Raw genomic sequence first — 11,583 nt, 5'->3', positions numbered from 1 at the left:
AGCTCTTATTTCTAAGTTATACCCTCTTCATTTTGCAACAAAGTATATCCAACTAGAGGATTCTGGGATTGATTTTCAACGATTTCAATCAATTTCAATGATTTTATACCTATTCAGTCTAGTCAGTGCCATATGGACCTTGTAATAGTCAAAGTATAAAAATAAATGAAACACCAATAGACTACTAAAGACTTTTATCTTACTCCTCCTATAATAGGACATACTTCTTTCCTATGCAAGAGTTGAAGAATTCATATGAACAGGCCATGTAAAACTCCCTTTGTCAAATAATCATCTGACTAAATATGGTATCCTAGCTATGCTGAGCACTGCTTTGGTTGCAGTAGTTTAATGGATACTGTTCAGAGTTCTTGTTTGTAACATCACCCAGTACTGTAAATCTTTCTATATGAACTTTTCTTTCTTATGGTATGATTATACAGTTTGTTTTTCATCCTGTTCTAAATATAGCTCATTTTTCAAAGTGAGATAGAAAATACACACACACACACACAAACCCCCAAAAAACAAACATAGAATGATAACATACAATGTAGTGGGATAAAATGATTAGACAAATAATGATTCTATCTTGGCAATTTTCCCTTTTACCATCTAAAAACCATAGACAACTACAATATAATATAAAAAGTAATTTTTTTCTCATATGGCTTAAAAACATTGCTTTCCTTTAGATGTCTAGGAAGGAGATTACGAGATATTTATGATTAATAGAGTAATATGTATAATACATTTAGGAAGTTTTATAGTTATTAAATTATGTTTAGGATTTTATTCACTATACCACATTGATTCTCCTATAAAGTACTATGTCAGGGGGTGACTAAGTGGCACAGAGAATAGAGCACTGGACCTGGAGTCAGGAGGACCTGAGTTCAAATCTGACCTCAGACACTTGACAAAAAAAAAACTAGCCATGTGACCTTAGGCAAGTCACTTAACCCACATTGCCCTACCTTCCCCTTCCAAAAAAAAGCAAAAAACAAACAATAAAAAAGTACTATGTCAGCTATCTTATTTAATCGTCACAACTTCCTCTGTAAACTGAGGCAAGTCCCTTACTATTTCTATGACTCACTTTCCAAATCTGTAAAGTGAGGGGTTTGAACTAAATGTTAGATCTCTTCCAGAGCTGAATCCAGGACCCTATAAGCCACCTTATGTGGTAACTTAAGAATTATTAAATTCCCTCTTTTACATATGAAGAAACTAAGGCTTATTAAGGCAAATGAATTATCCAAGTTCCCAAACAGGCAAAGTTTCAACTGGCACTACCATGAGTCAACATATCTTAGCTATTAAAAGAATTCTTCTGAATCTAAATATGAATCATTGTGCTTTGGACTGAGCTTTTTTCCTGAGAATTTGTAAAAAAAAAAAAAAACAGATAAATTTCTATTAAAAAAAAACAATTACACTCTAATATAATTAAAAGCAATTCAACTAACAAATATGTCTTTAAGTGTTTACTGTATACAGGACAAAGTGTTAGTTACCGAGCTACAAGGTAGCATAAAACATTAAGCTTAGAGTTCAGTGAGGGAATGAGACATAGGCATAGACAACTACAATACAATATAATATAATAAGAGCACAGGAATGGTGCTAAGTATTGAGAATCACCATAATATGCAGATGTTATCTTTAGCCACGTGGTTCAGGAATGGTTTCATTGAAGGAATAATATTTTATGAGTAAGGAAGCAAACCTGACCTTAGTCTTCAAGGAGCTATCATTTGAATATTAGAAGCAATATTCTCCCAATGCTCATAACCTGAAAGAATGTGTCCCCTACCTTCAACTGCCACCCTTAGTTCAGGAATTAATTTAATGATCAAAGACTAGATTTCAATATATAAAAAATGCCACAGGATTCATTCTACAGAGGGCCACATAGCAGTAGCTACAACACAGTAACTGGTAAATGAAGGAAAATTAAAGGTAAGTATTAAAATGTAGTTTTGCTTTTTGTATTGACACATTATAATCTAAATAAATCAATAAACACCTCTAGCCTTGTTGCTTAAACAACCTTCCCAAATACTTCTACTATCCATAGTAAAATAATCCCTGTGACATTATGGATAAATGACTGTAGGGTTAAGTGGTCATACTATTGATAAGTAATGACCATGATGATGGTGATGGTTACGATGATGATGATGATGAAACAGATACAATTATCATGATAGGATTTGTATAGCCCGTTAATATTTGCAAAGCACTTCATTTAATTCTCACAACGATCCTGTGGGGTAGGTGTTTTTATTAGATAAAGTACCTGAGTCTGAGAAAGATTGTGAGTAGCTCAGGTTACTCAGCTAAGTAAGAGTATAATGTATGATTTGAGCTTACATCTATGTGACATTAAGTTTAGTACTCTATCCACTGTAGTACCTGAGGAGGAGAAGGGAGAGGAGGAGAAGCCGCAGTAATTGTAGTAATAGTGGTGGTGATGGTGGTAGTTGTTATAATGACAATCAGAATAATAACTACATTACAGTCCAACCAATTTTTCATATCACAATGTGGGGGTGGGGCAATAACATGACTATAGAATAAAAGAATGAAAAAAAATGAATAAACGAATAAAAAAAGCCAGAATTAGCTACCATAGGGAGTATGTGTGCGTGCATGTGTATGCATGTGTGTGTGCCTTTTCTGAACCTTCTACAGAAGCTGTGAGAGCCTGGTAGGAATGCTAAAATGCCTGCCTATTAGACCCTGGTGATGTCACTGATATGGTTAGAACCCCAGGAGTACAATGAAAAGGATCCTATTAATATGAAAATGGATTGGTGGTATAGGGTTGCAGGTGGGTCCTGCTTAGAATCATTATAATGATTGGTGAAACATGGAGAAAAGTGAAGAAAGTGGCTATCCTTAGTGTCCTGGGACTATAAGAACATGAGCTATATTGGAATAAGTCAGATATGCTAATACCTCCTCTGCTATAATTGCTCTCATACAGTTGAACTGACCACTTATGTAAGTAAAACTATATGTATGCATTAAATGGACTAAAGATAGAAAGGCTTTTATTATAGGCCAGTACTACATCATAACAAAATTTGAAATAGGTTTTACCATTAAGAGGCAAGGTCTTCATATAGCTTTTTTTCAATGATAGCTTAGTTCCATGTTACCCAATGACACATGGTGATTAATATGAGGCAATTATTAGAAATAAATTCATTCTTAAACCCAGATGAAATGAAAGAAGTAGAAATTGAGAAGTTACTTAAATCTGAAGAATCTTAAGGCTTTGAAAAAGTACACTTAACACAGTCTCGAGAAATGCAATTTAGTAATGAAATAGAAAGCAAAATAGTGCCTATTTCTCAAAGGTTTTGAAAAGGGGATGGTCATATTTATAACAAGATTTTGAAATTTAATTGCATGTGTGCAGCTAGCAGACAAGCTATTCCAAAAGAGAATCATTGTATAATTCTGATATCTGTTATAATCAACATCAGGAAATATATTCTTCCACAATATTTGAGAGGAAAATTCAAGATCTGACAACACTATAGGTGTTGATGTGACCATGGTGAATACAATAAGCAGAGCTACCTAGGAATACTAGGAATGTACCCCCAAAAGATGTCAGCTATAACTATGGCATAAGTAGCTTGAGAAATAATTGGAAGATCTGTGGAAAAAAATTGGAAGATTACATTGATACCTAACCAATATGCACATTAGAAAATATATTGCTCAATTAAAGGCAATTTAAAAGACATATTCTGGAATCAATTTCAGAAAACCAAATTATATACACACACATATGTGTTTATATCTACATAAATACATAATAAATGTGTGTGTTTGTACATGCACATACTACATACACACCAATAGATGATAGATAGATAGATATGCATATACATACTTTAATCAACAATTGTAGCAAAAGCCAAAAAGTTAATACAATTCAAGTTGCCAAAGAAGTGTAAAGAACAAATAAACACTGTAAATGCAGTTGTATGCCTGAGAAGGAAAGAAATTATAAGAGCAAGAAAGAAGAAGAAGGAGAAGGAGGAGAAAATTTCTAGTTAAAAAATGTCTGTGGTTGTTCAGTCATGTCTGACTTTGACCTCATTTGGGGTTTTCTGGGGAAAGATGCTGAAGTGGGTTGCCATTTCCTTCTCTAGCTCATCTTACAGATGAGGAAATCTGAAGCAAACAGGGTTAAGTAACTTGCCCAGGGCCATACAATTAGGAAGTGCCTGAGGCCAGATTTGAACTCAGGAATATTAGTCTTTCTTATTCCAGGCCCAGTACTCATCAATTGAACTCACTAGTAGCCTATCACAACAAAAGAAGAATCATATTCTTCAAATATGTACAGAGCAGTGCTTATGGCAAAGGAGATAACTGTAAGCAACTAGGGAAAAGACCTTCAAATGCAAAGGAAAGGAAAATTGAGTAACACACGACTATTCTGCAAACATTAAAAACTACAGAAAGGAATACTATAACATATTCTGAAATGAAAAGTGGCCCATGATACAAATCAAAATGACATAGTCCACAAAACTTAGTCTAATGAATAATGAAAACTTCTAGACTTTTAAAGAGAGGGATTCTTGCCATCAGAAAAACAACAAAATATATAAAGAGAATTTTCAATTTGGAAATGTTCCAAATGACCAAAAGAAATAAGAAAAATAAAGAAACAAAATTACCAATGAAAGAATACCTGATCAAATAAATTACTCTAGGGGTGGCCAGGTGGCTCAGCGAGTAAGAGCACTGGCTCCAGTGTAGGGATGACCTGGAGATCGAATCCGGGCTCAGACACTCAGCACCACACCCAGAAATAACTGGCCCTGTAACCTTGAGCAAGTTACCTAACCCCGATTGCTTTAAAAATAAATAAATAAATAAATAAATTACTCTATCTAAAGGAATAATTTTAAGAAAACTTAACAATGGAGGTACTATTATAACATTTTTTAAAGTAAGAAAAGAATAAAAGATGAAAAGAGAATTTATATAAAAGTAATATGAAGAAGCAGGCCTGAAATATGATAGACTAAAATCAACAACTTTCCTATATAATGAATCAAAGAATAAATTTCAAAATATACAAAAAGGGAAAAAAAGAATTAAGAAAAAGAAAAATATAAAGAAATGCATCTTGAAAAGAAGGCACAAACAAAGAAACTAATCAATAATCAAGTTGGAAGGGAGAAAGGAAGCAGAATTTCAAAGGAACCACTTAAATAAAAGGAGAAAAGAGGGGGTGAATTAAATAACTAAAGGAAAAAAAAACAAATAATAAATTAATGCAATTTAAGAATCATATAAGGGGTTGGTATTAACAAAATGGAGGGGGGATGAAGGAGGGAAAGTATCTGGGGATAGTACATTAAAGTAGATAAAGCAAAAAAAAAATCATGGTGACAAAGTACTGTGTTAAAAATAGGATAAGAGCAAAAAGAAAATCCTTATAAAGAAAATCCTAGAGACATAAATGTAGGAATGCATAAAATAAACTCTTTTTTTCACATAAAAAACTAAGTTTTAATTAAATATATACATACACACAGTTCTTAAGAAGGTAGATCATATTTCTATGACATTTGGTAAAATATGTTGACAACTCCAGCTGTACAGCTGAAGGAAAACAAACCCCTCCACGGGACTGCCGCAGGACAGAACTGGTCCAGTTACCACATATTGGAGCAGAAAGGAAAGGAAGGTAGACATTCCAAAGCCCAGCTGAGCAGCTGATATGTTTTATTACTAGGAAATGACATCTTGTTTGTGAGGGCACATTTAAGTCCACCTAAGAGAGGTATACCTATCTTCGTCCTGCAACAAGGGACCTTAGCCATCCCAGGACAGTTGGGTAATTCATAGCTTCCTCAAAAAGTCAATGTGGATGTTTTGATGATAAAACGGAAAGAAAGTAAACCCCCAACCCCCAAAACCCCATTTGACGTGTGGTGAAGTATTTATGATAAAGTATCCCCCACAAAGTGACAGGTACAAACAATATCCAAAATTGAGGAGCTTCTCCGGTAAACCAGATGGTAATGCAGATACGATGGAAGCAGAAGTTCAGTGTATCAGGCCCCGGTCTCCGTCCCAAAGGCAGGAATGAGCTACTTCTGAATAATGTCCCTCCAAATTCATGTTGAAGTCTCCTTGTACCTCAGTCACATATACTGCGGGAAGCTCAGTCTTCCGGGGAGGCTCTTTGCTCTTCTTTCATTAATGAGAATTTCTTGTCACTCTTTCATTTCAGAGCTCAGTTTCTCAACCATCTTGCTGATGCAGTTGTCCAGCACTAAGAGCAAGTTTTAGATTCCATATCTTGTCAACAAATGGGACATTCCACTTGTCGCTTCATCCACTCATTGATGCAGTAGGAACAAAAGCTGTGGGCACAGTTCAAAGTGACAGCCTCAGTGAAATGTTCCGAGCAAATGATGCATCGAAGCTCATTTTCTAGCATGTCGTTCATCTGGTTTAGAACCACTTCCTTCTGTGCTCTCACTTTCTCTTTTTCTTCCTTGGTCAGTTCCAGCTCTTTATTCTTGGCTTGAATGATTGCTCCAAAGTCCTTCTTGCTCTGACTTAACTCTTCCATTAGAATGTGATGCTCCTTCAGGTCCTTTTCCCCATGCTGGTTTTCTAAACCTTCTAAGTGGGGCTCCTGCTCCTGGAAATTTTTCTCTAGCTGCTTCACTCTCTGCTCCTGCTGGACCTGCTCTGTAAACAGCTGGTCCTGTAGCTCCTGGAGCTCCTCCTCCATCTTCACAATCTCCTTCTGGGCCCCCTTGTGGCTCTGCTTCTTTACCCTCAGAACAGCCACCTGCTTCTCCTGAACCTTCACCTTCAGCTTGAGGATCTTGGCCATTGTCTTCTTAAGTACGTCCAAGCTGCTCTGAGACTGTGACAAGCTTGGGCCTTTGTGCTCCTTGCTTGGCAGGGCGGCTGATGCTTCTGACACAGTCTGAAGGTCATCCTCCGCTGCTCTTTCCCCACTTGGTCCAGGAAAAGTCAACTTTTGGTCTATGTTTTTAGGGGCCTGTTTGGCCATGTCTGCTCTTCCATAGGACTTCTCTGACTGCTCATAGTCATGGGATACTTTATTTACTTTGGTTATGGAATCTGAAGAGCCCTCTGCTCCAGGGCTATCCAACTCCTCTAAACTACATGTCCTTTTGTTTCTTGAGCACTTGACTACTAGCTTATCATTCCTCAAGGCAAGACATAAGTGGATTTTTTTCCAGTCTTCTTCTACTACTTCATATTCATATTCTGCATTCTCTTTATTTTCTAGTGGAACTCCAAGCTGGATTCGGTCTCCCTCCTGGATAGGATAGGCCTTTAAAGGTTCCAGGCCTTCCTTGTTCAGCCAAACACCATTCAGACTCTTGTTGTCCATCATTGGCCACTGGCCCTCAGCATTCTGCTTGAAAACACAGTGGTTTCGGGAAATCATCAATGGACAAATTTTAGAAAGCAGCTGATATGTGACATCAAATCTTTAACCGTTACCTCGTGGCGAGACCTCTGTCTCCACCGCCGCCACGTCTAAGTAACAGACAGACAAAATAAACTCTTATAAATTTGAATCAAATAAATAATCTAATAATATAAATTGACAGATCTAATAAAGAAAACAAAAACCCACACTATCTTTCTTTTTAGAAAAAAAATCTAAAAAAACAAAAATACACCTGAAATAAAAATGATGGCCTGCAGCAAAATTTGTTATGCTTCTGGCGATTTATTTTTTTAATTCAGGAATTGTAATTATGCTGTCATGTTAGGTGCTAGGTAGCTAGATAGTGTAGGGAACAGAATGCCAGGTCTAGAGTCTGGAAGATCTTAGTTCAAATTCACCCTCAGACACTGCCTAACTTCATGATCATGGGAAGGTCATTTAACCTGTTTACCTCAGTTTCCTCATTTGTAAAAAAATAGGGATAATAATAACACCTACCTCCTGGGTAATTGAAGAACAAATGAAATAATAATTGTGTATTATTTAGTGCAGAGTCTGGCATATAATAAGTGCTCAATAAATGTTGGCTATTTTAATACTATTTTACAAAGCAAATATAATAATTCACTAAATAAGAAAAATAATGAAATTCCCTTATGATTTAATGAACTATAGAAAATGAGCTATTACCAACTGTATTTTTCCAAGTGACAGCTACTGAATTCAAAAAAGAAATTGAATAGAATTACAAAAATAAAAATAGATTGCAACATCATCAATATCATGAGAATTCAATATTGCATTAACTTAATTTGCAGACAAATGTTCCTGCGGCAGATAAGTGTCATAATGGATAGAGTGCTGGACTTGGAATTCAGGAAAGTTTGAGTTCAAATCTAGTCTCAGATGCTAGCTGTGGGACACTGGCATGCCATTTAACTTCTCTTTTCCTTGGTTTTCTCATCTTGGTGGTATTAATAATGACATCTATCTTCCAAGGTTGTTGTGAGAATCTAAAATGACAAAACAAGTGTAAAGTGCTTAGCACAGTGCCTGTGACATATTAAATGCAATATAAATGCCAAGTAGTAGTAGCAGCAGCAGCAGCAGAAGCAGCAGTAGTAGTAGTAGTAGTAGTAGTACTGGTGGTGGTGGTTGTGGTGGTGGTAGTGATTATAATATGATAAATTAGTAATAAATTCAGGAAGCACACAATTAAAATGGAGAGTTGGTAATAGAATATCAAGTAACAAATGTGTCACAAAACAATCATTAAAACAATCAGTAATTATGTGAATGTCAATGATAATGATGAGACAATGGGCCAAAATTTTGGGCTTCATCTAAAAAAAGTCTTCAGGAGAAGAATTAAATCCTTAAAATGTAAATTAACAAGCAGAAAATGAAAGCTTTAATTGAATGAATATGCATTTAAAGAGTAGAAATCTGAGAAATCCAAAATCAGCACAGAGGAAGAAATTTTGAATATCAGAGGAATAATAAACTGGAAAAAAATACTTAGAACTGCTTGGGGTTGCCAGGTGGTGCAGTGAGTAAGAGTGCTGGCCCCAGCCTCAGGAGACCTGGGATCAGTTCCGGCCTCAGATACTGGGCACCCACACAAAAATAATTGGCCCTGTAACCTTGAGCAATTTACTTAACCCTGATTGCTTGAAAAAAAAATACTTAGAACTGCTAAGTTCTAAGTTCAACAAAAAATAGCTAAAAACTGCTCATTCAGGAAAAAATTTAAAAATTAATCTTTAGCTATACTTTTAAAAATGCACAAAATCATATCACAAAATAAAAAATAAATCATGTGAAATTATAACAAAATTCAAAGGAATAAAAAGAATCATCAGAATTTACTATGTACATATATATATATATATATATATATATATATATATATATATATGTCAGCAGAACAGAGAACAAAACGAAATAGAGGATTTTCTTCAAAAATATGAAATACCCATACTAATAGAACATCAAAGTCCTTAAGATTTTATACCACAATACTATCAAGCTTTTAAAGAACAATTTATACTGAGCAGTTGCTCTACAAATTATTCACAAAAACTGAGAAAGAAAGCACTTTACTGAAATCCTTTATAACTGATCATGGTAGGCAAATATAACCATCATACCTACATCAGGGAAAGATAGTGAAGTATAACTGTACATCTATATTGTCAACTAACACAAATTAAAATCTTAAAATAAAATAGTTAAGAAAGACTACCATAATTATCTTATTTATTATGATCAAGCCAAATTTATACCAGTACTTCAAGGATGATTCAACATTAATAAAACAATAGAAATTTATCACATTCAATACGAAATCATCTCAACTTCCATAATTATAATGATAGATGCAGAAAGATTCATTAAAAAGTATAACAGTCATTTATGCTTAAAAACTATTATATAAAATATAGGAAGAAAGGGATCTTTTCTTACATAATAGAGAGTTTATCTCTGAAACCAAAAGCAAGGATTATTTGCAATGGGTTATGGACTTGAAGCCTTACCAATGATTATCAGTGTAAAACAAAAATGCTTTTTTCCCTCATGTTATTTGGCATAAATATAAAAGTGATAGTAGCAGCAATAAGACAAGAGAAAGAAATTGAAATCATAAACACTGACAAAGAGTAGACAAAACTAGTCCTATTTTCTGAACAAAGGATTTCTCACTTTGAAAATTCTAGGGAACAAGCAAAGAAACTAATTTGAGAAAATGAATAATCAGCAAAGTATCAAACTACAAAATAAAGTCACAAGATGAATAGCATTTGTGTATTATAACAGCAAAGTGTAAGAGGCAAAAATAGAAAAGGAAATAAAATACCAAATAACTATCAAATGTATAAATTATTTTGGGGTCAAGCTACCAAATTTTAAAATATTTCTTAAAGAGATAAAGAACAATTTTAAGAGCTCAAGGAATATTTGGGGTCCATGGTCAAGTCAGGTCAATATAATAAAAATCACAATACTATTTAAGTTTTAATTCTATATTAATAAAATAATTAATTATAAAACTAGATAAAATAATAAGAAAATTCCTTGGTAAAAGAAAAGATGTGGAATAAAAAGGGGAATAATGGAGGAAAAAATAGGAATAAGAGGAGAGTACACTTTCAAACCTTAAATTATATTATCAAGCACTTGGTATTGGTTGAAAAAATAAAAAAAAAACAAATCTTTTTAATCAAATAGTTATATAAGGGTTTGACATCTAGGTTATTTAGATAGCTAGCAAAAATATAAAAAAAACAACAACAGTCATTCCCCAATATGAATGTAACCAAGACATATGAACTAATAATTCTCAAAAGAACAATTGCAAATTTTAAACAACCTTATTAAAGGATGATACAAATGACTAATTTTAAGAGGAATACAAATGAAAACAACTCTGTGGTTTCAACCCACACTTATAAAGTTGGCAACGATTATGAAAGGTAGACAATGTTGGTGGGCTGAAAAAAGACAGAACCCTAATACGTTTTTGTTGGAGCTGTCAGTTGATAAAATTGTTCTGGAAGACAATTGGAAATGGCTCAATAAAGGTACTAAGTTGTTTAGACATGTGTACTCTAAGAAAGTCCTTGGTAAAAAGAAAATTAAAAAAAATAGTTATAGTAATACTTTTGTAGTACCAAAGAGCTGGGAAGCAAGTGGAGAACAGCTAGGCTAGACAAATTGTCGTATGTGGCTGTCAGGGAATATTACTATTCTATAAGAAACAATGAACATGGCGGATACCGAGAAGTGCCTGAAAAGACATGTATATTTTGCAAAGTGAAGGAAATAGAGTCAGACAATAGCATGTAAAACAAGAGTTTGGATGGAAAGAACAACAACAAAACACAAAACAATTGAAACCAAATCTTGTTAAATTATAAAGAACACACTTGGACCCATAGAAAAGATAGAAGAAGATACCTTTCCCTGCTCCTCTGCAGAGGTTTTAATCTATGGGAGTAGAACACTGCTTATTTTCTCATATTTTTCAGTATTTGATAAGTTTTGCTATTTTTGTCTTCTTTCTATTTTTCTTTTTTAAAAATATCTCAGGGGACAAC

General features: G+C 34.2%; 1 pseudogene; it reads right to left on the bottom strand.

Annotated features, from left to right (window-relative positions):
- Window positions 1-6,143: 6,143 nt before the first annotated feature.
- LOC138171765 (E3 ubiquitin-protein ligase RNF8 pseudogene) lies at window positions 6,144-7,525 on the bottom strand (annotated as a pseudogene).
- Between the last annotated feature and the right edge of the window lie 4,058 nt (window positions 7,526-11,583).

Source organism: Petaurus breviceps, unplaced genomic scaffold, assembly GCF_028583685.1.
Source record: "Petaurus breviceps papuanus isolate PSGF00001 unplaced genomic scaffold, PetGlider_PUasm1.0 47, whole genome shotgun sequence".
Taxonomy (NCBI): Eukaryota; Metazoa; Chordata; class Mammalia; order Diprotodontia; family Petauridae; genus Petaurus; species Petaurus breviceps.
This window is presented reverse-complemented; position numbering and strand designations above follow the sequence as displayed.